The sequence below is a fragment of the Ostrinia nubilalis genome, chromosome 7, assembly GCF_963855985.1.
Source record: "Ostrinia nubilalis chromosome 7, ilOstNubi1.1, whole genome shotgun sequence".
In the NCBI taxonomy this organism is placed as follows: domain Eukaryota; kingdom Metazoa; phylum Arthropoda; class Insecta; order Lepidoptera; family Crambidae; genus Ostrinia; species Ostrinia nubilalis.
In genome coordinates this window covers 5774584-5802210 of record NC_087094.1, presented here as the reverse complement: position 1 = coordinate 5802210, position 27627 = coordinate 5774584, and the positions used below count along the sequence as shown (strand labels likewise).

Here is a 27627-nt window from a genome sequence, read left to right as displayed (position 1 = left end):
CGTTACGCATAGAAAGAAACAGGTATCATTCTTCAGAGGTTCTTAAATTAACAAAAAAGGACACTACGTAGAGTCTTATTGGATCTACCTACTCTATTCTTAGAGTCGTTAAATGTAGCATAAAGTTCGTTAAGGATTGAGGAAAGTAGTGGCTCCTATTTAATGATAAATATTTTAGCATAACCTATATTATTATGACTTTCATGAAAGATAATGTACTTCCTCTTCTACGAAGTCGTAGTGGTAGGCGCAGGTAGAGTTATTTTATTAGGTATACAATATCACCTATTAAAAACAAGTAAGTTACTGTAAAAGCTAACTTCTGTATATACGTCAACTGTGGCTTCAAAGCTCATTGTACTAGGGCAGATATTTGAGTTTTTGAGTCGTGGCGGCTTGCACATTAGCGGCAATACCATCCGTAATTATATTCACGCCGCCGCAATCAAACGTCATTATTGAAGCCCCGATTTGTGGAATGCTTCGTGGCATTTGGAAAATGCATTCAGAGATCGATTGGAACCTTCATTGTGTTTAGGTTCTGTAGACTTAAAAATTTTAGTTAGTCCGTAGCTCAATTAAAGCTTTAGAGAATAGCAGTAGCAGATGGATAGACTATTACCGCATAAAAACACATACTCCTATTTCTGTGAGAATTTTTTTCTTAACTACTGCTGTCATTTTCGTGAATTTGCTAATCAAAAACTGTAAAAAACGAGTCGGTCTGGAAGTGTTTACAGTTTTCAAAAAGTCTAGAATAAATGAATGAAATGTTAATCGTCAGGTTACTGGAAAGAAAAATCTAGATTGAATGCATTTTTTCAGCGTTTTAGTTCTCGGAGTTAATAGATTTTCATCCCTTACCGTTTCGAGAATGGACGGAGACTTTTTTCAAATTAACATTTAAATAAAGAAATTTTCTATTAAAAGAGGGATTAACTAAACTGGGCCCAGAGGAATTCTCTCTGCGTTATTTTCAAGTGTAGGTACGACTCGATAAAGTAAAGTTAATGAAGGGAAACTTGATGCCGAAATATGGTTTAGGAGGTTATGAGACTCTTCGAAGCCATAATTAAATGATAAAAATTAAGTCATTAATGAAATTTGAGTACTTACAATTAAGGTGGCCGCTATGTTGTCTGAATGGTGAATTGTATCTGTAAAGAAAAAAAATGGTCAAAAACCTGCAAATTCGTCTTGGTATTTCAAAAATGAAAGTAGGTAAGTAGCACTCGAAATTGGGAAATACATATTTCCTATGTTAAAATGCTGTAAATGCCATGGTGGTCAGAAGTTTACTAGAAATATTTTTTATAGAGACGTAATTCCAGATAATCTCAGCAAAATCTATTTATAAAACATTATATACGCCATAAAACATTGCTATCCCTGTTTCATGGGTTTTAATGGCTTATACCTTTAATTGCCGTATTTTCATCGCACCGTGAGCTTGATTTCCAAAGTTTAACAGTCTCTAATTGTTTGATAATTTTACGGCACCGGGAAAATCAAACGGAGCGGCAATCAATATTGATAACTTCAGAATTGCGCACGTATTGCGAATAAACTCGTGCCAACACCATCTGATGTTTTTACAGCTAGTATTTACCTACTTAGTTCGTTACTTTGTATAATGATGTGCGGTGCACGAGAAAACAGATAATTTGAAATATCATTTTGTTTTTTCAAAGGTAATCGCCGAAAACGTCCTAGAACGTGGTAATTTGTAATGAAATAAAATGCAATTTTGTGAGAAGCTAAGTCAGGTACTCTTTAAAATATTGAAAGATTTTCTAACTTCTTTGAGGTCCAGTGTAGGTACCTACCTCGTTACGAAACATTCTCAATCAAAGTGTACCTGTACCTTAAGCTTCAATGTACGTTCTACTATTCGCAGTCACATACAAATTAGAGCTCTTGTTAATTGGAATTTACGCTCACAAACGGTATGATTTCAATTTGGGTTCATATTTAGTGTATCAATATAATTTCTATGGAAGATCAGTTTTAATGTTCTATTACCCTCAAGTATTACAGAGTTTCATTTCCCTACCAGTAACTGTGGTTACATGAAACGAGGAAGAATTACGTGCACGGTTCATGCGTGCGCGTCTTTCCGTATGAACCTTGTTGACCTGTTAAGGGATTGTAATTATAATACGTTATAAAAGCTGTAGTTTACTGTAGGACGTTTCCCGGTGTATTAGTGATCTCATGCTACGTGGTGACGATAACTGTCTCATAAAAATGACAGGACTTTATGACTTTTCGTAGAACTTTACGTATACCGCAACTACTGAGGTCATAACCCTGATGTCACTGTTTGAATCACGTTTTTTTCGGACGTGCAGGTTGATTCAAACCTGCAATGACACACTGTCAAAATGAAAATTGATTTGTGGTAGATGCGAAAATGACTTGACCTTCTTCAGTAAATAATGATCAGATTTATATCAATGACAGCCTAGTGCAGCTTATAAATAAATGGCATATTTTTAAATCATCCTTGCTTGGTCAGTCTTTAATTTTACAAATAATACTGTAGTTTCATTCAGTTTTAGAATTAAATATCGTTAATTTTCTACCAACTCAAATATTATACACGAGTCTAATAGTCTGCTATTTTAACAGTCAACCTTGTTAAAATCATAAAACAATGTTAAATTAAAAGCAAAAGGCGGCGGTGCTTAGCAAACTCACGACTTCATTATGCAATGTGAAATCTGATATCATTGACTGGCAGATCCACCGAGTGATATCCAGTAACATGGGCGAACTCCTTAGCTCCTCCATTATATCGATGGCTCGATAACAACTGGGTCAAAGTTCGTTACAAGTTTTCCCCTCACTGGTCCACTGACGGCAAACAACCCAAACTAATTTCACAGGCTGATATAATAAGCCGCAGTGACACAACACTTAAAAGATTTGGTTATACGCCTCTTATTAAACGCGCGACGTCGCGGCAGTAATTGACGTGGGAAGCTGGAGCTCGAATATGAATGAGTATTCGGATATACACACTTTAATCGCGATTATCCTTTCATGAATAATTTATTCGGAGTCCCGTGCTGTTTGTATCGTCGTAATAATATAGGAGTCGAAGTGTAATTACCGATACGGCGAAGACGCGCCGGCTCCGATATTTGATATTGCTTGGGAAAACATGCAAATTAAGGATCGCCGGCTTACGGACGGGCAGTTCGCTCTGCGGCCATATAGCGCTGCATAAATCATTATTTTAAGCTCTCACCATTCATGCAATGTGAATACGCGTTAGGTAATAGCTCTCAGTGCTAAAGCACTTAAGCTCCTTTGTTGCGAGCCCATACGATGAGGTGATTTGAAATATCGCCCTCCGTGACCGCCTCATTATATTACTCATCCTGGTAGTTGTTTTCTACAAAAATGAATTGCGCAATCACGTGTTTAATTGTTTTATTATTTTTATTTGAATTAATTAATTTGCACATAGCAAGACAATTATATCACTTCCTTCTACAATATTAGAAATGACGTCGATGTTGTGGGTTGCCATGAAGCGTGATGTTTTTTGTGCTATTTGTAACGTTTCTTAGAAAAGGCTTGGTTTTCGCCTTTTTGATTTGTTATGGTGCTTAGTCGAATTGGCTTTGAATTGGTATTGAGAATTAGAAATAAGCACTTCGTATTTTTTAAGTACGACAAACATAAGGAACAAAATGATAATGGGTTTGAATGAGTCGTTAAGAAAGAAATGTTCACAAGTTTTGCAGCGGTACTATTAAATAAGTAGGCTTTGTACCTACTTACTAAGAATCTTATCTCCAATGAAATCAGAATAAAAGGTTATCAAAATCAAATTGAATACTTAGGTACTTTTTACTAGGTACTTATATCTATGTAGATTTCAACTTTGAAATTGACTTCCATATTGGAAATATCTATTGACTTACAGGAATTTGGAATTTACAGGAAATTTCGGCAACTCCATCAAAGCAATGTAACCAGCATTTATTGCAAAGTGATCGGATTAAGTCAGCGTGCAACGCGTTTATTCGCCGACACGTTCCTCCGCCATTATTCATAGACATGCATGTTCTAAGAGACCGCAGCTCACGTGTGTAGGGTTTCCACGCGTCTGCATTACACGGGATTTCCCGAGGCAGTTAGTTGGGAAGCAAATAAGCTGGTGACGTTTGACGTGACGGCGAAATGCAGCACGCTCACGTCGTTACGTTGAAATGTCTGTCATTATAACTCATTATACACCTCAGTGTATTCAACTGATGCTACCTGCTGCTGTAGCTGTTGGTTTATTTCAGTATATTAGCTTTATTACATTATTTAAAAATAGAGTGGGAAAACAATTTGCCGGTTAGTAGAGCCTTAAAGTCAAAGTCAAAAGTCAAAGTCAAAATTTCTTTATTTGTTTAGCCTAATAAATAGTTCTTACAAATCGTCATTTTGCTCTTAAGGAGCCTCTACATGTCTCATAATCTTTTTACCCTACCATCTTAGGTGTGAGATCTTTTTTTTTCTATCTTATTAGAAATCACTAACGAGAAATAACACAGGAATAATATAATTGCATCATAGATATTCGTAAATACAATACAAAATAGACCTAAGTGGATAGTCGTAAAACAGTAACAATTGTTTAATCACGCTTAACACTTCAAAACAAAATAAAAACGAAAGGTTATCGTAATTCGTACCTATACGAGTATTACGGTGACACTATTCGATGCGCAGTGGGTGCTTATGCTCCGTGCTCATATAAAAAGAAAATGAATTTCAAAAACAAAATTATATCCGAATTCGTAAAACGAATATCGTAATTCGTACAGCATGGCGACCCCACGCGATGCGCAGTGGGTGCTTACGCTCCGTGCACATGCAGGCCCGGCCCAAGGGCCCTCGAGCCCTCCCGCCACATCCTGCGCGATTTTATTAAACATCCCTTGCGGCTGCACTCCTGCTATTTGCTTTACAAATGAAAAAGGCGGTTTGAGAGGGAGCGAGGTTTTCGCGTAAGGTTCCGTAGTGTTGTTATATAATTAAGAGGATAAATGATACTGAATTAGATGGTATCCTTCCGTTTGGCCAAATTACTTTTCGTCAAATTTCACTTCGCAAACAACTTATCGCCAAAGTTTCATTTCCCAAATTAACTTTTAGCAACTGTGCTTTTCGCAACTAATTCATTTGGTCAAATTATCATTTGGCCAAATTTTACTTGGCAAATGTTTATATAGCAAATGTTTTATGTTGCCAAATATTATATCCCAAATAATTTGTTTGGTCAAATTGACACTTCACATACTTACCCACCGTTACCCACAAATCAAAGCATAAGGCACATGATCATGGTTTTCACAAGAATTTTATGTAAAACATTGCAGAAAATAGTATGGTTGAAAAAAGTAGGTATTGCAGAAAATAGTAGGTTAGGTTAGGTTAGAACAGTGACCCTTAATGCGCGAAGGCGAGCGAAGCGTGCCGCGGCAGCGGCCGCCGAGCGCTAGAATCACCTCTATTGTTAATGAATCATTTGGAAATTTCGATACAAAGAATGAATTAATGTAGAACAAATTTTATATTAACTCCCCACTAAACAAAATAATAACCACAAGCTAATTTGTATAATATCATTCTATTCACCAATCAAATTATTTTGTAAATAGTTTATCGTGAAATATTTTTGCCTAATGAAACATTTTGGCAAACCATACTTTGCCAAACAATAATTTGCTAAACAATAATATGCCAAAAACAACATTTGCGAATTAAAAGTTTGCAATAAGTTGTTTTGCCAAATGAGAATTTGCCAAATGAAAATTTGCGAAACGTTGTTTGCGATGTGATAATTTGGGAAACGTTTTTTGGCCAAACATTAGTAATCCGAATTAGATAGATTATGACTGATATAGGATGTATACCTACTGATATTTTTCTGATTGAACCATTTCAAATAATAAAGTTTGAACTGTTCAAAGAACATACTTGAAGATGCATACTGTTTTTACCTGTGTGGTATAGTTACTATCAATAATATCGTGTAACTTAATCAAAATAATTATAATATTGTATACTTAATCAAGAACTGTTAGTTTTCTTTATCTATTTTTGTAGAGCTTATCTTAGTTACCTAAATCACAGTGGAAAGCAAATCCGGCAAAAGATACCTACTTAAAATATTTGACATAACTCATGCGAACGAGAAACAAAAGAAAAACGTGTAACATTATGTAATTACTTGTAATGAAATACGTCACGGAACCCCGAAAAGACTCGTCAACAGATTTGCTGAAGTGTTTTGATGCAAGCAAAAAAGTCAAGAACAAATAGGAAAATGAGCTAGGAACGCGGTCTTTGCAACTTATATTGCGAATTACTTTTCATATTACTTCGTTAATCATTTTGTTTGAGTAGGTACACAAGTTAATTGAGAGAAACGAAATATGTTATTACTTATGTACATGTACACGTTAACACAAACAATTGCTTTGAAGGGGAGTCAAATCCACGACGGGCAAAATTGTCGAGTTCTCAACCATTGTGCCAAATCGTTCGTCAGTATAAAATCGGTGAATGGACGTTAAATATAAAAACATATTATTTTAACATTCCGCATATTCTGGTATATAAATAACTGTGACAAAAAGTATTCAAACCATTTAGAAAAACCCAAACGTGTTGCCATACCGGGGATTTGCAAGTGAAATTTTATTTTCACCGGCAAAATACTCCACCTGCCGAATACTAATCCTTGTAAAGGGTAAGTGGATGATTTGTGACGTGCCGCGGAGTATAAAGGGCCGGTGGCGTGTGTCGAATGAATAACGAGGGCCCAGGTTCGATACGCTCGGGGAACACAATCAAAACTCAATTGGGGAATCGCGAATCGCCGTATCACGCAACCGGCTGATGACTTCGATGCGAAAATAAATGGATATAAATTGTTGTTCTGTAGTTGACACGTAGAAACAATGCTTATTACTGTTTGTCTATCCTTGGCCGTTGGCTGCCAATTTCAAAACTCAGCTTCATTTTAAACCTAATTAGCATTTGCAGCTGTGTTTTTGCTGTGTAAAATACTATTTTAAATGGCATATGAAGACGTGGCTACAGATCGTCACGCAATAAGTGGCTATTTACAGAATAATTCGTATATGTATATTCAAGAATCAGGAATACTCAGATTAGGTTATTGTCTCAATTACTATATGCAAGACAAGTATGCTTACAATTGTCACATTATGACCATGGTCTAGATAATGTTCCAAGAATTTGGAGAATTTGGAGTACCGAAGAGTTACTTAGAGAATGTATGGAATGATTTGTATGGAAAATGCTTTACGACATATAAGTATTGTGTTGAATTAAATAAATACAACAGTCAAATATAGTGACATCTTAAGTGGTCAAAATGTTGACAACACAACCTTATTTCAATTAGAACAAAGACATGTTGCGAACTTTTTGGCTACTTTGGGTGTCACGAATTATTTGACGCTGACTGTTACCACTGCACCTGCACTTTCTTTGTAAGTTGATTTGTTAATAAAAACGTACATGACAAACAACCGACCAATCGGAGTAATTGCTACATCGGACTAAAGTGCATGAACTGAAACGCTTTTAGCAAATAAAAATTCGTCCAAAAAGCTCTGATTTAAAGCTAAAAGGTTGTTTCGAACTGTGAATTCAGTAAAATTGACGTTATGAATATTTTGGAGTTGATAAAAACGTATAAAATATTGTGATTTATTAAATTTATTAGTTTGTAAAATAATAATATAAAAAGTATAAAACAAATGGCACCACAATGTTTTGTAAACATCATAGAATGTTTTCTGTTAGTACATAATATTAGGCACTTTAATATTGTATTCTACTGTAAAAGCTAGATGGCTTTAGTGCGTGGTTAATATCGTCGTTTGCAGGTCTCTATAGCTTAATGGGTTAAATATTTGCACGGCCAGTAGAGCAGCTACTCTATGATGGCTGGAACTGACTTTGTATATTTACAGCTGGCCAAATTGCATTAACGTGTAAAAGACTGCTCGTAATGCAAAAACCATCTTTTATGGGAAAGTCGATTTTACAGTCGTTTTAAAATTTCCCTCCCTATTGCTGGGAGTAAAAGAATAGTAGAATTTGATGTGCGATACCTTGCTTTTTCTAGCCTCGTTTCCAATTCTCACAAAACTATAAAACAGTCAGTCTTCGTTTAAAGTCATCATTTAAATCTGCAATCTTCAATGACAACGCTATTAAGCCAGCTTTTCAAAAGTTCCTCGTTCAGCTGACGCGTTGCATAATAGGCACAATATTATGACTTCCATCGAATGCATGCATTATTGACGCAGCGTGTGACCCAAGTGGCTGGCGAGTGACGCGCGACGTGCCCGAGAATAATGACTGGCAAATGAACTGGGAGCTGACGCGAATGCTACACAGCTGGACACAGTAAGAGGAGAGAAGCCAGCTCGTTACATGGAAGAAGACCAGTGATCACGAGACGCGGGAAAGTTAAGTCACAGTCTGGACTTAGCGCGAGGAGAGGAGCCACCAGGTCTTTTATAGGAATGCCACACAGCCTGGTCGTAACTCCTGTTCGCCTGAGCCAGCTCTTTATAAGGCTTACTATTCTCTTACTACTAGACAGCTAAAATTAGATTAAAAAAGACTAGACAGCTAAAATTGGATTAAAAGACTGGGAGCTGGTGCCAATGCTATATAACTTGAACTAGTTCTACTACTAGCTAGTTCTTTGTATGATACCTACTGCGAATTTAGGGCGAACTCCAAATAAAGAAGACCAAGATCCTGGACTTGTCTCAACCTACAAGATAAAAAAATAAAAGCTTGTAAAAAGAACAGCGTTGGTCAAGTTGAAGTAATGGAAATGTACTGGCTGTATCGTTTGACTCAAGCCAGTACAGCTTCGGAACTATTGCGCTGATTCCCGCGCGGTGGTGAGCAATCAACTGCTGTCTACGTTTTAAAAGGATTGCTACTATGAAAACGCTGCTTTCCGCGCCGTATTGCGAGCGAATGTTTATGAACAATGTCGGCCTTCATTAAAAAGCTGTAATACAGTCACGTGCAAAATTATTGGTACACTTTTACAAACTGAGAAGACGTGAATCTTAAAAAACAATGAAATGACATTCATATTTTCTTATTCCACTGCACCTGTAATTTACTTTTTGCTCTTCAGTGTAGTCAAATATTACTTCGATTAGAATATGGTATCCTAATGTAAAGATATTAAAGATATTACGCAGGCTCACATGCGATTCAATTTAGCTAACGATACGTTTAATCCTGTACCAATTTATGGTTTTAATTGTAATTTCCGTATCGTATGGCGGATATACGCGCAATTACTGCGCCGTAGTCGTAATACCGAACATTTGCTGTTAATATTCTTCAGGTGTACGTAATTACAGTTTAACTTTGATAAATGCCACCCCCATTTTGACATAGGGCGAATAGTTATTGATCATTTTATAATTTAGCACTCGCGAAAATACGATATACGATTTTATAACTTGCATCGTAAAGGTACTCGTACAATATTATGGGTATTATTTTGTCGTAAAATTATCATTCAAATTAACATTATAGCGTCTGGGTGCATAAAAGCACAACGAAATAGCAAACTTGATAGCTTTTAACGCATTAAGATCTTATTTTGTGGACCTTAATAAAAGATACATTTTGTTTACATCTAAACTCTACATAGTTCGCTCATTTTCTTTACTTCTGAGAATATTATATGTCAGTTTATTTGTGAATGGAATGTTACCAGCCAATCATCCCTTTAGCTTTGTAGTGCGTGAGAGTTTCTAGGCGTGTCTAACGTGTAAACGAGACAACATACAGGGTGTGATAAAACTGATAAATTCGTTAGTAAAAGATGTAGATAACAGTGAATACAGAATCTTTAATTTTATTATTTCAGAAAAAGAGTGATGTTTTGTATAATTTTACCTCTTACCGTAGAGACGGATGTGTATTAATTAGCTAATTAGTAAGGTCAACTGTTGTATTTTTGTAACTGGGAAAGCCTACATTGTGTTTCATTAGAACTCAAAATGTATGAAACAGTGTTTAATAATCGTCAACATTTCTCTCACAACCTGTGTATTAGCGTCTTGACTTGCTGCCACCGAGACAGGCAACAATGGCCGCAATAACGAGCGCATCCCTTGAACGTGGCCAATCGATGCGGATCAGAGCCGTGAGCCTGAATGGCAGCCGTCAGCGTAGAAGTGAAAATTATGAACCTGTGTTTCATTATTTGTCAAAATTTCTCTCAATTTCTCTCACACCCTGTGTGTTAGCGTCTTGACTTGCTGCTACCGAGACAGGCAACAATGGCCGCAATACCGAGCGCATCCATTGAACGTGGCCAATCGATGCGGATCAGAGCCGTGAGTCTGAATGGCAGCCGTCAGCGCATTGACGGGCGGCTTTATAGCCATCCGCCATGTTGCCGTCGTACCTGGTATCAGCTAAACTAATTTGTTTGCGTGTTCATATTTTTAGCTATGAAAAAGTTTTAAATATTATTGCACATAAATAATACGTGATTTCTTAGTATTTTATGTTGTCTACTGTCTAATAGGTACCTCTATTACAAGCTTTGCTTAGCTCGGGATTGAATGACTCAGCATATCATGTCTAAAATTTGCTTTGTGTCATGAACAAATTAATAGTTTATTCCTATTCTATTGGGGGCATAATTTTTCTGTAATAGAATTAATATGAATATCCGGTTTTTGAATAAGTGAATATACTCGTACAACTGAATTGTATTTGTGCGTACGTAAGCATTAGCCTCGTTCTTACTAAACCAAAACCGTTCAATCATACAGCTGCAGGGTTCGAAGCATTCGATTACTCGGTAACCGAATCGATTACCGAGTTGGGATCGAGTCCGACAATCATCGTCTGTTGATACACGATTACTGCGGTGCCGGTTACACTTACGGGGCCGTGCTAATAAACTAAGTGCAAACTCGATTATGATTTCGGGTGCGTCCGCCGGGAAATAGGACGCGGCGAAGCGCGTCGCACCGCGCGGTTCACGTTTCATGATCGCGAGTGATGTTCGGCTGTCGATGTTGTTTGTGTTTAGTATAAAGCTCCCCAAACCTGTCAGTATCTCTACTGAGTATCGATAGAACGTTTTTTTTGCTTTAAAATTTAATCGATTACGGAATATTTGTAGAGTTTCAAATTGCGGATGCAATTCGTTGCTCACAAATTATTCCATGAATTTACCACAGCAGCACTGATGACGACAAATTCAGAAACGCTTAATTGGCAAAGAAATTGATTGCAACAAGTTTTAATTAGCTTTACTTATTGTAGGTATTATCATTTCTTTTACTAAGATTATAAGGATCTTTGCAAATATAATGAGGAATTTGTGATAGCAGCCATTAAACCAAGCGAACTAAGTATATAACAGAGCAACAAGAAGATGCAGAGGCAGAGATGAAAAGTATCGATAAATCATTATATCGACACCCACAGCCTATCTCTAATTCTCACTGGATTACCGCTGTCGCTCGCGCCCGACACCCAATTGATCGACACCGCAGCGCTGTTAAGCACAATATTTTAGACCTAATGAAAATTGGGCGTTTTAGCTTTACAACGCAGCTATAAACTTATTGCCGTAACCGAGTTATTACAAGCTATGGCTTTAAGTTAGAATATTAAACTAATGGGCATGTCGAAGTAATGAATCTAATATCGATAAATAAATCTGTTTATTGTACAAAACTATTTTGTTACAAACTTCTGGAGAGAGAAGTGTTTGTACAACGTTTGGAATTTAGAGGACGCCCTACTTGGACAAAAATTAGCACTTCAAAGTGTAATATTGCTACGCTAACAGATCCCTTAATCGAAAAATAGTCTTAGCACCACTTAAGTCATTTTTGAAGAAGGCCATGAATATAAATAAGGGTTCTTGTCAGAACTACGGAACCCTAAAAATATGAGGTATGTCTATTTCAAGGGACAGTAAAGGCTACATTTTTGGAAACAAAAGAAGTAAAGTTAGTTAGTTACGGTGTATGGAGATGACATTGACGTCAATATTATTACCAACATAAACAACGGAAGTCCGCTCAAATATTAGTAGCTAGCTAGCATTTACTCTCGGCTCTACCTGTGTAATTGTGTATGATCAAAATCACTATAAGATCTCTTAAGACTATGGATTATGATATGTAGAGTCAATGGGTGCGTAAGATTAGTTTAGCATACTCTTCGTGAAAGAGATTTCAGAACTAATAGCTTAGGGGTTCAGAAAGCTTACGCCGCTTATAAAATATGAATCATGTAATTCAAATAATAAGACTATTATGTGTTAATAGTAATAGAATGTTAATAAAATAGATAATTGCCCTTTATCCGCAGGGAGTAATTAATAATAAAAGTTAATAATATCAAAATGATTATTTGTGTAATTGAAAAATAACAATACCTCAATCTTCCTTACTTAATAAGTAATTAACAATTAATTAGTAACCCAACCTACTTACAAAATTGGAAGTACTGTAATGTAGTAACGTGTGCTTTTGGCAGGTCCCTTGACTCTTTAACGAGACATTGGACTGTCAAATCGGAAACTTAATTACTGTGAATGACTGAACAGCGTGTGATGGTTCTGATAGTCGGTCTTGATTCGACGCAAGCCATGCTTGCCCCAACGTAATTAGTGTGATGTTCATTTTACATTCCGACAGCAAGCATAGACAGACAATAAGGCACGTTGCAAACACAAAAGCCAGTACAATTAGTGGAAAAATACTTTAATTTTTATTTCCCTTTGAAAAAGAAAACAGAATTGCTTGAATTTTCAGGAAAGCGTTTTAATATTTGATAAAACTGCTATACAATATGATCTTTAGTTAGCTGTGCCCTAATTGGGTCCATATTGTAGAATTGCTTGAATTGCACGAACTAATACGAGTATAACAAGTCCCCAAAGCAATATAATAAGAATTGTACGGAGCAACACATTATTTTTATTACTCAATCATAAAGTTACGAAGTTATTCTATGCAAGTACTCAACATTTTTAATACCTAAGTGTTTTTCAGCAGCATGGGACTTCGAAGTTAGTTGTTTACTCTTTTTGAGTTATGACGTCGTTCATTTTACATATCGGCATTCCTGCTGGGGAAATATTGACTCTAACCATGCGGCGGTGGTAATTTCCACGATGCCCATCAACGCGCACGCTCTCTATAATTACCGTGCCTAAAACCACCGTGATTAGTAAATAACCGGTAATCAAGGCTCCCGACGTGAGAAGTTGCTATAAAATAACCGCTTAATGTACGAAAAATTAACAACTTTTAACAACAATCTTCCGCTGTTAGTAATATCTTTAATTAAGAGTTACCGATATAAAATAACGATCATGTTAAAAGATAACTTTATTGGAAAACGGTTTGGCTACACGAAGTTTCGCGCAACGTGATAATTATAAAAAATGTGATTAAATATTTTTAATCATGCAGTGAAACCGATATGTGTTTTATTGGTTATTCGTGTATCGCGCGCTTTGTAATTTAAATTTAATTTTAAATTTCACGAGCGGACAAAGAAACTAAATAGTGTGAATTACCTACTCGTATGTGTCAGTTATTGAAGTTCTGAAGATAAAGGCAGAATAGTGTAGAATTGCTAGATTCTAAACATCACCTAAAACCCATTTAGACATTCTAGAATGCACGTCTTATGTAGACGATTTAAAAAAATAGTAATTTGAGATGTAGATATTTTGAAAATTTCTGCGGTTTTATCAATACGAAATTGATAACGAATGTTACAGTTTCTAGAGACACAGGTATTATTTTTGAACTCTGGTTTCTTATTCTTCTTATTCTTTCTTTCTTAAGAAACTCGAGTTTTTTAAGTATTTAAAGATTGAAGGCCTATTCTCATTTCACAAAACATTGATATTCGAATACACACATACATGTAATAGAGTTATTAGATTAATTTCATATTACGGGCCTAAATTTTCCATAATATTAATCGTTATTTTTGGTATTGTTAAGTTCAGAACGATTTTCCTCAGTATTATTCAAGTTATTTTTATTTTAGTTCACATTTAAACGAACATGGCTGCCGGGTATTTAGACTGTATCTTTATGGTCTCCACAATTATCGCAGGATCGAGGCGTGGGTACGCCCGAATTTACAGCCGCATAAACTCGCAAAGAAAACTACAACTGCTTTGCTATTGCGGTTTAGTGGCTCGTAAAGTTATAGATCTACATATCTTGCAGTTTAAAAGTTAGCTTGAAGGTGAATTATGGTTTAAAGTTCTAAAATTGATGTAAAACCATGATATTTCTTTGTAAGTAAAATCACCTTCACAAACTAGGCAAGCCTTTTATAGTTCCCGCACTTAGGCTGAGTTGCACCATCTTACTTTAACTTTGACAAACGTCAAAAATCTGTTAAACTCCATACAAAAAGCGCCGGCTATTGTTATTGTTAGGGTTAAAATAAGGTGGTGCAACTCAGCCTTTTAATAGCATGTGGTGCTGTCAGATTTGAATGCTTGGAAAATCTGTTTTTATGTGAGTGATGGGATCGTCTCCATAAGGCGGTTATCACACTGCGCCGCGCTCCGCCGCGGAGCGCGGGACGACAGATTTAATCATTGTATGCAAGTACCTCTGTTTGTATAGAAAACACGCGCGGCACTTCACACTGACAACGCGTCTGCCCGCGTGATTTTTTATATGAAATCACGCGCTCCGCGGCGCGGAGCCCGGCGCAGTGTGATAACCGCCTAATAGCATTTTTGCTATTTACTTTTTGAAGAAATTAATCTGTTTTGTTGTCCAAGTAACTCCTTCGAAATTTTTTATAAGTTTTCTCAGGAATGTTTAGTGTACATACGAGGACTTCTAGCAATGAGTTAGGGGGCGTCCATAAATTACGTGAGACTTTTAGGGGGGGGAGGGGGTCAACAAAAACCTCACTAAATCTCACGTGGGGGAGAGGGGGGGTCTCAGGAAATATCACGTAATTTTTTCCGCAAGAAATAGAGAAATAGAGTTAGCCAGAAAACTGGGTTTAAATCTTAAGTAAAAAAATTGGGCAAGTCTGTGTCGTGCACGCGCTTTGTAGGGTTCCGTAGTTGTCCGTCGTTAACAAAATATATTTCAGAAGCAAGCAATTACTTCATCTAAAGTCGCTTTTAATATTTTATTCTAAAGAATTTTTATAATACATGAGTTAAATGACTCTTAAACTAACTGACCTACCCTAACCGTTATAGTTTTCTTGAAAGTTCATAAAAAGCAGTATTATTATGAATTTTTCCAGATTTTTCAAGCCAACAGTCTTGTTTTTAGAGGGGGGGACGCCCTGCTCGAACAAAAATTGGCACTTTAAACTTTAATAGTTTGCAATCGGATCCCTAAATCGAAAAATAGTCTTTGAAACCCCCAAGTCCAACGATATCCTACACGATGGTGTAGAAGTTGAAAAAAAATTCATCCCCACTTTACATGTAGGGGAGCTACCCTAAAAAAATGTTTTTTCAAAATTTAATTCTACCGTTTTGTCGGCGTGATTAATATACATACCTCCACAAAATTACAGCTCTCTAGTGCCAATAGTTTCCAAGCAAAACCTCGGACAGACAGACATATCGAAACTATAAGGGTTTCATTGTCAGGACTACGGGACCGTAAAAAAAAATATTTTCTATGATGATAATGACATTTTATTCTATACCGTCAACCGTCTAAACAAATAAAACTAAAAATGCTTCCGTCTGCATGTGTGAATACTAAAATGCAGAATAAATAACGAAATTAAGAAAATTATAAAAGAAGTATTTTTATCAAAATCGATTTTGCTAGATTATGTAGAAAGGAACAATAATTAGACTAGGTACTTCTGTAAAAAAAAATGAGACCCTAGTACTAACCGCTGTCACTACACGTGTTTTTCTGGATCTATTTGTAATCAGTGGGCTTAGTGCGACTTTATATCGATCGTCATCCGCTAGCGACTGCGTAAAAAATGACATGCATTAAATGTATCATAATTGTACAGCGTCCGTAGCAGATACTTTCAAGAACTAAACATCTTAAACATTATAGATCTTTTTGATGCACTCGTTAGCGACAACGGTAAATGCAAACTCGCACTAAGCACACAAAAAAACTTTCTCAGTTAAATTACTCCAAAACTATTAAATTTCGGATTTTTTTTAAAATATCACGTGAGATTAGGGGGTGGGGGAGGGGGTCATGCAAAATCTCACCAAATCTCACCAAGGGGGGCGGGGGGGTTGAAAAATAGCCAAAATTGTCTCACGTAATTTATGGACGCCCCCTTACTGACATTATATCAAGAATTGATAAAATTATCAGACGTTTTATTCTATTCCATTTATTTAAGTATCTTAACCAATCTATCCCAGTTTTAATCGCCTATTTTTTAACTATCGATTATGAAAAAATATGAATAATCGGTTTCGACATTTCGCCCATCTCTAGCGTGGACTAGAATGCATCCAAACTAATTAGCGGAGTGAGTCAAAAGGGCTCTATTCAGTGATAGAGTCGTGAAAGGCCAGTGTGGCGAGGTGCTCTCTCACTCAAGTTTCATATTTACCAGCCTTTGAGTACCTAAATGAACGACATTTTAATTAAACTCAACGTTACTAATTTAGTTTGTTGTTTAGTTCGCTTAAACTTAGACAATGTCGACATTTTTGATGATCGTGAGTTTTATACTTTATTCGGACAAATTATAGTTTGGTACCATTCGACTGACGAATCAAGTAACGTTTTGTCAATGTACGTATCTCTTAGCTGACTGAGAAATATCAACTCTTCAATAATACAAAGGATCTGCAATATTGCAGTAAAGTTTAGAACTCTATCGAACAGAACATTATTTCGAAATACGTCCACAGAATGCAAAATACAGCCACAATAGGGTTTCCCCCACGTAATACGTTCTTTTCGCAATTATTCCTCTCTAATTAATGGATACCTTGGATAACCGTTAACTCTGAAACCGTACATATTACGTTTGTTAGAAAATTCCATTCGTATGCGGTCGGGTGTGTTACACTTTTAGCGCGGTCAAAGGATTTTAATAGCATTAGTTAGGATTCGAGTGAACACATGAATGTAAAATTTCCCGGGCAGTGACAAAGCGATTCACTTCCTACCTAAAGCATCGAATTTGCATTCGTAACCGAGTTTGTGCATAAAAACACCCCGATGTATCAAAATCAGTGCTGTGGAAGTTACGGATATTTTATTTATAGTCTTTGGATTACCTACACTGTTCGAATTCTCATCGCAATTTCTCTGATTACTTTAAATAATACTACGCCCGCGACTTCGTATGACTGGACCCTGTTACTAGGGGTGGAGTTTCGTAAAATCCGTTCTTAGTGGATGTACTCGTAGGTGTTATAGTTTCTGAGATTTCGTGATCAGTGAGTGGTATTTCGTTTTTATAGATTAAACTGTTCGATACTTATTAACGAAATAAAAAAACACCAATTAAAACCGTGGCTTTAAAATGATTCAATTTAAATTGCATGGTCTGAAACATTTACACGGTACGGATGGGAAACGTAACTAAAAATTGTAAATATAGGATTTCGGCATTAAATTCCCATCCTTATTAAACCGAGTAAAATTGCGGAATGTTATAATGCGCTAATTGGGTTTGTCGTCGACTCGAGTGCATTCGCATGCAGTTTTATTCGCAGTCAACTAACGCAAAAATGTATTTTATGCACGTCACGGGAATTTGATTAACTCTGGACGAGTTGCATTACAATTTCACTTTTTATTACGACACTCGTATTTGGTTGGCGATGCTCTGAGTGTATTAATTTTAACACATTTATGTTCTGGTTTATGAACTTGGTTTAGGTACCATTGACTTAGTACGAGCATTGATACCAACTTTAGAACTATTTTATCAAATTAATATTTTTAGTACCTACTTATATGAAATACTTCAAAATTACTTCATTTGTTTATTTATTAGTTTAGTACCTCCCTACGATCCACATAAACTAAAAATAACAATAACCTGTCCGCTTACGGATCAATATTAATATATTGTATGAGTTTCGATTCACGTTCGGAATTAAATTGAAACTTTATTAATCCTGGAATTCCTATTACAAAGTTAGTATTGTTAGTAATTAACAGGGTTCGTGCCACTTCAAAGGGGATTAATTTCAATATTTTGTAACAGAGAGAAAAGGCTCGTAGGTAAAAGCGATCCTCGTAAAAGCCGCTTTTTCGAAAACCTAATTTTTATCAACCGGTTTAACGTCAGAGGGAGTAATCGGCAGTTGATAACTTTAGGGGAATTCCCCGAATCGGTGATCCCTGGATTAAGCTGATGAACTGTAAAGGAAAGTAGTAATTAGTGCCGTATCAGCAGGACACAAAAGCTGTGCCTTATTACGTGTGTAGTGGCCATCTTCGCAAAATAATTACATAAATATGATTCATATAATGAGTGTAACAGTTATTGAACAAAATGGCTTAAAAAGTTACTCGTATAATTATCTCTTATCAAGGTTGTTAAAAGAAGTAACTTGATTGCAGCTTAGTCATATTATAAGAAAAAATTAACTTATAGAACTTATAGGACTGCTCAAAGTAATGTATATTATATTTGCCCTGCAACTTAGTACATTGCGTCTATTTGAAATTGCCATTTCGCATATAATAAGGGAGCAAAGCGATTTCAAAGCAATTAAGGTACCCCTCTTGCTATTTACATACGTAATGAAAGCAACTATCGGTGCGCAAGAAGCCAAAGAAATTACTTTGAACGCTAACACCGACTTGATTGCTTTCAGAGCGCAGTTTCCTGGATTCGCTTCAAAGATCCTGTAGTGTCGTCTGTCGAAACATTTTCTCTACATTTAAGCGACTAAACGTGACTTCAACCTCAGTAATGCAGTCTACACACCATACTCGCCGACATGAGTCGCCGGCGGGTAAGTCGGCGGCATCACATATCGTTTAGAAAACTTTGTCGGCGGCTCGACATCGCCAACTATTTTGGCAGTTGCTATCAACTCTTAATGCGACAGTTGCTTTATTAACCGCGTGCAGAAAGTTGACGTGTGCTGTCATTGTTGCATTTCTCGCGAGTGTCGGCGGGCAAATTTGAGTATTGGCAGATATGCCGCTAAAATGTTGCCACAAATCGCAAGGTGACACGCGCAGGTACAAGTCGTCAATATGATTCTTTTGAAATAAAGCCGCAGACACCAAGCTGCCAGGTTGTCGGCGGGTTTAGTGTGTAGATTCCTTAATACAGCAACTAAATTATTCGGATTCCCTTCAGAGAATTGCAGCTTGGTCTTAGCAGTTACCTCGTTTTAGATTTAGAGAAACCTCTACACTTCTAAAGGTTTCGCGTGAACTGTTAAACGTTGGTTGCAATTTTTTTCATTTTCCACGCGGAATGGAATGGATAGTAATAACGCGGTTAAATTTTGTTTACGAGTTGAGAGTAAACACTCCTGCGCTGGAACCTTTGAGCAAATTGTTAAGGGTTGTTCTAAGAATTTCTAGAATCTTCGGAATTGCTTAAAATGAATGAGAAATTCAGAATTTTTTTAGACTCAAAAAATATAGGAACTTTGCCACGCATTGTTCCTAAATAATAAACGTGGCCATGTAGAGCTCAGAATCTACGAGAAAATGGCAGTGGCTTTAATTTTAGACTGTAGGTTTTGAAGTTTTAAGCCACTGATTTTCAGCCGTAAAACCTCATTTGTCAAGTAGAAATTGATTGCCCACATGAACCACATTCACAAATCTGATTCTGAGGCAGTTGAGAACATTGGAAAAAGGGTTCAATTTCTCTATTCCTATAGTTGTTTTTGTAATGCTCGCACGCGTTCTCACTGCCTCCATAATTGCGTTATGGCGACAGTGTGGACCACAGTGTAATGACGTATTGTAAGCCTGAGGCCAAACAATGATCTAATTAAAATTCATCATAGCTCATTTACGCGGTGATTACTAGCGGCTTACGGAATTATTGGGTAATGCACTGTCCATGGTGATACGTGGTACTCGCAAATGCATTATGAATGGTTAGTATGTAATTATAGATTACGGATTTTCACTACTTAAAGCAAAATGTTTTTGTTCATACGCAAATCAATTTTAAGATCAACCACACCATCGTTTGAGAATGACTACCAAATTCGCTGTTTTCTGTTTAATTACCAGGATACGGTTTTACGTTTGGAATTATTGGCTTGAGCAAATATATCTAAAAATCTTCAGTTCGTAAACTATGTAGAATAAAATATGTTTGACTAAAACTTTGTTTAGTGTTACCTCATTTATTTAAGTAGGTATAAACCTGTTTTACAAAGTAGGTACTTAAGTGTTTCAAAGAATAGTCTTTGTGACAGTTTAAACAATCTAATTAACTCCACTAGTTACAAAATTGTCTGTTATTATATCACCAGCATGGCGGTTGCTTAACACGATTTGCCCGAAAACAACGCTCTGGGATATGGAATTGAAAACTGGCAGCGCGCAATTAGCTGGGGATTAACCGGATTATGCAATCACGCGCCATTCATAATGTTCCTGCGCATTTCTGGCGCACAACTTTGGTGGGAAGACGGTTTAATAATTCGGCTTCTTCGTCAATGGAATTTATATAAGATTTGTGTAGTTTCATATGTGAAATGGAAAATTCTGACGCTTCAAAACATAGTAGATATAGTCAATGTCAAATATGTAGTTCGTGAAATCCAAAGTATAAAAACAAACAAAGAAGGAATCCTATTGTATCCTTTATTATGAGATAAGCCTCAAATACTGTTTTCAGTGGCCAAAAGCGGACTTTGATGCGAACTCAATTTTCGTTGAAAACATGAATCAACTAGGTAGGTACAACGTTTTAACGTGTAATTGTTCCAGCATACGAAATCGCAGATAAAAGCTGCACTGAATACGTAAGGCACCTACACTCATTTCATATGGAAAAATGCATTTCATCCTCGCTCCGTGAACCTCTAGCACACCCAATGGACACGTTCAGCTATAAAATAAACACTAAAACTCCTCTAGTTTACAGATTCCGTTCATACAGTGGCACATGCAGACGCATTATACAGCACATTTTCTAAACAAATTGTTTTATCGCCACTTCCAAAGTGGATACGCTCGGTCGCGCACGTAATTCTTCTCAGACCGCATACAAACAGCCCCTAAGGAGGCGACAATCCTAACCGCAAACAATAAAAATATACATAAAAATAAATTTGATACTTCGAGCCGGCGGACCGTGAGGAATATGCGATGCGTACGCTCGCTCTCACGTCCTTTCCCATTCGAAGACGAATGCCTCAAGTGTCAATACTCCATCGAATAGTCGCGCTCAGGTACGATGCGCGATGAAAACATGAAAATGGGGTAGTGAGGAAATATGTCATGCGTGTTCAAGCATTGAATAGCAAATTGCATTGTGCCGTCCGCGCGCAAGCGTCAACCAAATTGGATTGCGTACCATCTAGTAATTCCGATCGTGATTTCAGATGATGATGTTCGTGACAGGTTTCTAGTAACGGCAATGATAATTCGACGAATTTTATCGATTTTTGTGCAATATCAACTTTTGTGTAACTCGCGCGACCCATTCCACTTTAATAATTCAACGCTTGCTATGGTTAATAGATGGAAAATTAGATTTGCGCGGTTGTCGTTATTGAGACAACGTGTTGTATAAAGTTGATTAATTGTTCAATTATGTACCAGGTTGTTAATTTATGCAGGCGTCTCACATACTTGGTGGATAAATATTTATGAGATTACGTTTAAAAGCGCCCTAAATGCGGTTCGCCCCCGGCTTGAATGAGATTAGCATGAGTACGAGTGGCAACAATGACTTACTGTATTACTAACACATACATCAGAAATTGATACCGTATTCCGGTGACAAATTGAGTCGTTCGCGGCGTCAGGACAAGTGAATATCTCATTTGGAGCTTTGACAAATTACAGGACGAATTATGAAACTGTAACGTGGATGTTAATGTATTAATGAAGTCTGCATCACCAAAGTTACCTCTGTTTTGAAACGTTGTTGGTGTTTTATGCAATAGGTATTAAGTATGGGTGGCTTTAATTCATTCGGAAATGATGCATACTCGTTTTGTTTATGCAAGTAATATCGATTTATCTTTACGACCGGTAACTCGGTGCGCCAAGTCTCGGGTTCGAAGCCCGCACAGGACAAATAAATGGTGTGCATAAGATAATTATGAAAATGCTCACAAATTTTTGGATCGTTATGAGGTTTTTCTTTTGTTTTCGGAGTATTCTATTAATTTTAAACAATCAGTTATACCGTTTTGTGTAAACATGACAAACTGGCTAAATGACCAATGAAGCTGAAATATGCTCTAATTAGCCTATTATATTTGGAATCATTACAACATTTTTTATTTTGAACAAAATAATAAATATATTTTGATTTAAAATTAATTATATTCGAAACTAGCTTTCCGCCCGCGGCTTCGCCCGCGTGGAATTTTGTCTGTCACAGAAAAACTTTATCGCGCGCGTCCCTGTTTCAAAAACCGGGATAAAAACTATCCTATGTTCTTTCCCGGGACTCAAACTATCTCTATGCCAAATTTCATCAAAATCGGTTGCGAGGTTTAAGCGGGAAAGCGTAACAGACAGACAGACAGACAGACAGACAGACAGACAGACAGAGTTACTTTCGCATTTATAATATTAGTTGGGATTATTATAATTGTGTAAGAGACAGCCCTAGATTAGTGGACATTTTCAGAGCTATCATCATGAACTGAGTTTTTTCCATTTACCTTTAAAAGACTCGACCAAAATTGTACTTTAAAACTTTAATACATACGAGAATGTTATTAAGTATAGCCCGACCAGGAACATAAAAACCCTCGCCATGTTGCGGAAAACTAATGGTACTAATTTATTTTAATGGCAACAGTAACTGAAAACTTCATTGACATGTCACCTTGCATGTCAGTCTGTTGCTGTCAAAGTGTAAACAAACTTTATTTTAAACGAGCGCTACGGATGCGGGTAATAAGCAATACTCAATCCTAAACGCTTTACATAGAGCTTGGTTTGCTAGGGCAAACATCTACAGTGGTGCGCCGACGCTGCTTAGACCCGAAACATGAATGAACGGGGGCGTAGCATAATCGAGCGTGTGTGTGCAAACAATTTAGGCCCTTAAGGTGTCAAGGCGTCCGAGTCCCCGATAGTACCTGCATGCCAAATTTCAAGAGTCTATCTTACGCGGTTTAGATTTTTTCATACAATTGTTTTTTCCCGCTAACTCCCGTTCCCGTGGGAATTTTGCAATATCCTGTTGTAACTAAGCTTTAAGTTTACTAAGGTACCTTCATGCCAAATTTCAAGAGTCTATCTTACGCGGTTTAGATTTTTTCATACAAATGTTTTTTCCCACTAACTCCCGTTCCCGTGGGAATTTTCCAATATCCTGTTGTAACTAAGCTTTAAGTTTACTAAGGTACCTCCATGCCAAATTTCAAGCGTCTAACTTAAGCAGTTTTGATTTTTCATACAAAAGTATTTTCCCGCTAATTCCCGTTCCCGTGGGAATTCCTAAGTATCCTATAACCTGCCCAGGAGTATGAAGAATAATTGTACCAAGTTTCGTTAAAATCCGTCGAGTAGTTTTTGTTTCTATAAGGAACATACAGACAGACAGACAGACAGACAGACAGACAGACAGACAGACAAAAATTTTACTGATTGCATTTTTGGCATCAGTATCGATCACTAATCACCCCCTGATAGTTATTTTGAAAATATATTTCATGTACAGAATTGACCTCTCTACAGATTTATTATAAGTATAGATAACCAACAAACCCGTTTGTTTAGAGCCAGTGTCGTAAATCATTGTGCTGGCCGAAAGATTGTGATTAACCCCAACAAAGCTAATTTGAAGCTGTCACAAGGCGTAAATTGTTGGTTAACGAGTAATTACGAGTGCGCACGTGGGAACCTCCCACGGGTTGATCCACTGCACTAGTGGATAGATGGGGTCTATTCTAAAATGTGTACTATTCGATATATCGATTACATTCGTCTCTTTCTCTTTTGACCGTTGTTCTAAGTCTCTGGTTCACTACGAGTAAGAAGCAAGAAAATCCTCCCACGGGTAGATCCAGAATAGCTGTTATAGAGTAGGCTCTATAATTCTATTCGATATGTCGATGCCTCTCTCTCTCTCACACACTATTATCTCGTCGTCATTTTAACACTCTTGCTCAGTAGGTATTTCAAGAAGCGCGACAGACATCCCACGGGCCAATCCACTGCACTAGTAGATAGCAGGGGTCTACTCTACAATTCTACAACGCTACCAATGTTGATTCCACCCATCAATTCCCATAGTATTTGTGCTCGTGACTGTACACGTTTGCGAATCGCATTGTTTCATAGATGGATGAGATAGATCTCGCGCTTGCGCTTCTAGCGCTTTTGATTAATCGTTCCACACCGCGCAATGTATAATAAAGTAGTCCTAGGGTTCGCGTATTTCCAAACCTTGCTACATTGTTAGGCAAACGCCCGGGCGCCCTGCGCGGGCGCTGCGAAAAATTAGAAATCTCTGTTCTCAAGGCGAATTAGCTTGGATACAGTTGTGTGAGCACAGATTTTAGTCGTGATTACCTTTACAATTAGACACGATTATCTACTTAATTTCCTGTAAACACACGAGGCTGTGCAACGCTGCGATGGAATGAGCTGGATAACAATGCATGCAACAAGAAAATTATCTCTGATTAGACAAATTTGTTTCACTTAACTAAAGTATTCATTTCGCAAACCCTTGAGCACGGTTATTATAATAAATATTAATAAGGCAATATTTTGGGATAATTTGATTACACTCGTTAAATTTTATTATTCGCAGTTGCTTATGGCTGTATATTATTTGGACTTTTATAGTTATGTATTCAGGAAAGCTAAATCTTATGAAGCGTTAGTTGTAATGAGTTCCTATGCTATTACAACTAAAATAATACACATAAGAATATTAGAATCCCGTTGTAGACTGGTTTCAATAAACCATTCTTTTCATTAGTTTAAATAACATTAAAACGCAATTTAACAGTATATGTAATAACAAAGCTGTTTACTTAAAGATATTGTTATGTCTCCATACAAAGTTTCATATATTACATTTTCACCATGACTTCCTTGAGGCTTTTGCGTAGAATACAAATTCATAATATTACGACAAAATTCATAAACTTTACGACAGCCTAAGGTTCCAACATACGAGAAAGTTTTGCAAATCATGGTGTTCATAAAAACAGGCAGTATTAAATATTTTTACGTAAATTATGCATCAAGGGGATCTACTTTGTTGATGTTACGGGAACAATACATTGCCTTATGTAAGTACTTACTTTGTCGATGTTACGAGTACAGTATTGAACCGAAAGTAACGGATTTTCATCTTTCGCGAAAAGCCTGCGATGGCTACTTATTTCCATTTTTAATACAAATTGTTAACAAGTATTTTCATTACTGACCTTTCCAGCTCTCTCAGTGAAATACAAACATATTTTTAGAGAGAGCATGACGACAGTTAATACCGAATAGGTATAGATCGATGTATCGATACTTAAATAAAATAATTCGGCCGAAAAATCATTATTTAAGTGTGTGTCGTAAAACAATTTATTGAACCGTGTTTATATAATTTTGTTTTCACAAGTCCTACGTGTAAGATTTGTTTCTTCACCTCGGCGGTATTCCATTACTCAATTTTATTGCTATTATTTACTCTAAATTGATGTTTATACTGGTGTTTATCAAAACGAAGCTTTATGAAAATGCCGTTGAACGTCAATAGGTCATTGAATAGTCAAGAATGGGTATTATTCAAACCATTTTAGACGTAATTGTATGAGTGGCATTGAGAAAATAATTAGAAGACACAAATATTGCGATTATATTGATATTTTTGAGGTAATTGAATCAAGGTTTTGTTCTATATGGCATAAAATATTGATTGATGTTTAGAATATTTGTTATTCAAGATTAGTTTTTCAAGTTCAATTTCAAGGTGCCGCGATGTTCATTTGTTAATGTTTAGTGGCAATTGTTATTTTTTCATTTTCGATGATATTTAACGCAAGCATTTGTTTTTTTTGCTGTTATGTTTTGTTATAATGCTATGTTTTACATACAATCTATCTACTGGATCAATTTCATGTCCAACTTTTTGCGTTTTTTATTGGATGTCGAACAATGTTTATAAAAACAGAATGATGTTTGAATTATTATCTTGTAACTTACCTAACAATTCATTGTTTTTTTTATTAAAAAATAAGTTTTATAAAAACCTGTAAAACACAGTTTTATTTAATCAATCAAGAATAATGAATGTACAGCAATTGGAAGCCTTATTCGTACGAATGAGATTGGCTTTTTGCTTGTATTTGCATACAAATTTTAACGAATTCAGAGCAAAAGTACGAGAAGTTCTTTGTATCGAGTTCTTTTTAAGCCACATAGAGAATTTGTAAGGCACCATTGACAAATTTAGCGTTTTTACAATCGGTTACCATTGAAATATTTTATGTTGGATATAAATCTTCTCTATACTTCCATATAGGTACTAAAAACCAGAAAGGAAAAAACATAAAATATTAGTGTTTAAGTATTTAGCAACACACCTTCGCGAAATGCCTAGCGCTCCTCTCATGAACTTAGGTCCTAACACAATAAACAATAGGTGCGTTGCAAAACCAGACAACCCACGATTAAGCTTATTTATACCCGTCGGGAGTAGATCCACGCAATAGCTCGCTAGCTATACAATAATTTAATTAAACAATCTATGACGGTATGGTAAGGCCATCTTTGCAGGCGCGGCAAAATACAAGGCTCCAGGGCTTTATCTTGGAACATCTAATGTCATCTTTGTTGTTCTAACTATTAATAATAATAGTATTTACTTATTAGTAGGTAAGTTTCCTAAAAGTCAAAGTGCCCTTTAACATGTGTCGGACAATCAATATGATACAAGCCTGCAATCTTTTTTTTTATATGCTAGACAAGGCAGGTATTTGACCGCAATCGCACCTGGTGTTAAATGAGATGCAGTCTATGATGGTACATATCTGCCCTGTAAGTGCCTATTCACTCTCGCCTTGAAAACGCCCGGATTATAATCTTTTAACCAAATTGGTACAAAATCCACAGGACAAGTTAACTGTATGTTCGGTCCAGGATTCTAGGTATCTAACCTTATGAATGGAAATATTTTAGCTCTCGAGGATTGGGCTCAGTGGTGTGTTACTAAACAAAACACAAAATAAGTTTCTTTTATTGCATTCAAACATAAAAATAATATTGCACGTCAACACTAAAATGTGGATCTTATTTTTGTGCAATGGAAATGTTTTTGCTCTCTCTTGTCTCGGCTCCCACGAATACACAAGTGTGTTATCTGAAGATTGTGTTTTAATTCGAAAACATGGATGGATATGGATGATTCTACAGTATGATTTAGCAATCT

General features: G+C 36.5%; 1 protein-coding gene across 3 annotated transcripts in view; it reads right to left on the bottom strand.

The window, feature by feature from the left end:
- LOC135073102 (uncharacterized) overlaps positions 1-27627 on the bottom strand; it is a 161889-nt gene that overhangs the window by 43582 nt on the left and 90680 nt on the right. For all 3 annotated transcript variants that reach the window (XM_063967138.1, XM_063967139.1, XM_063967140.1), the window contains exon 5: positions 1117-1157. The gene's annotated coding sequence lies outside the window, so the exon portion shown is untranslated. The remainder of the gene's footprint in view (positions 1-1116; positions 1158-27627) is intronic.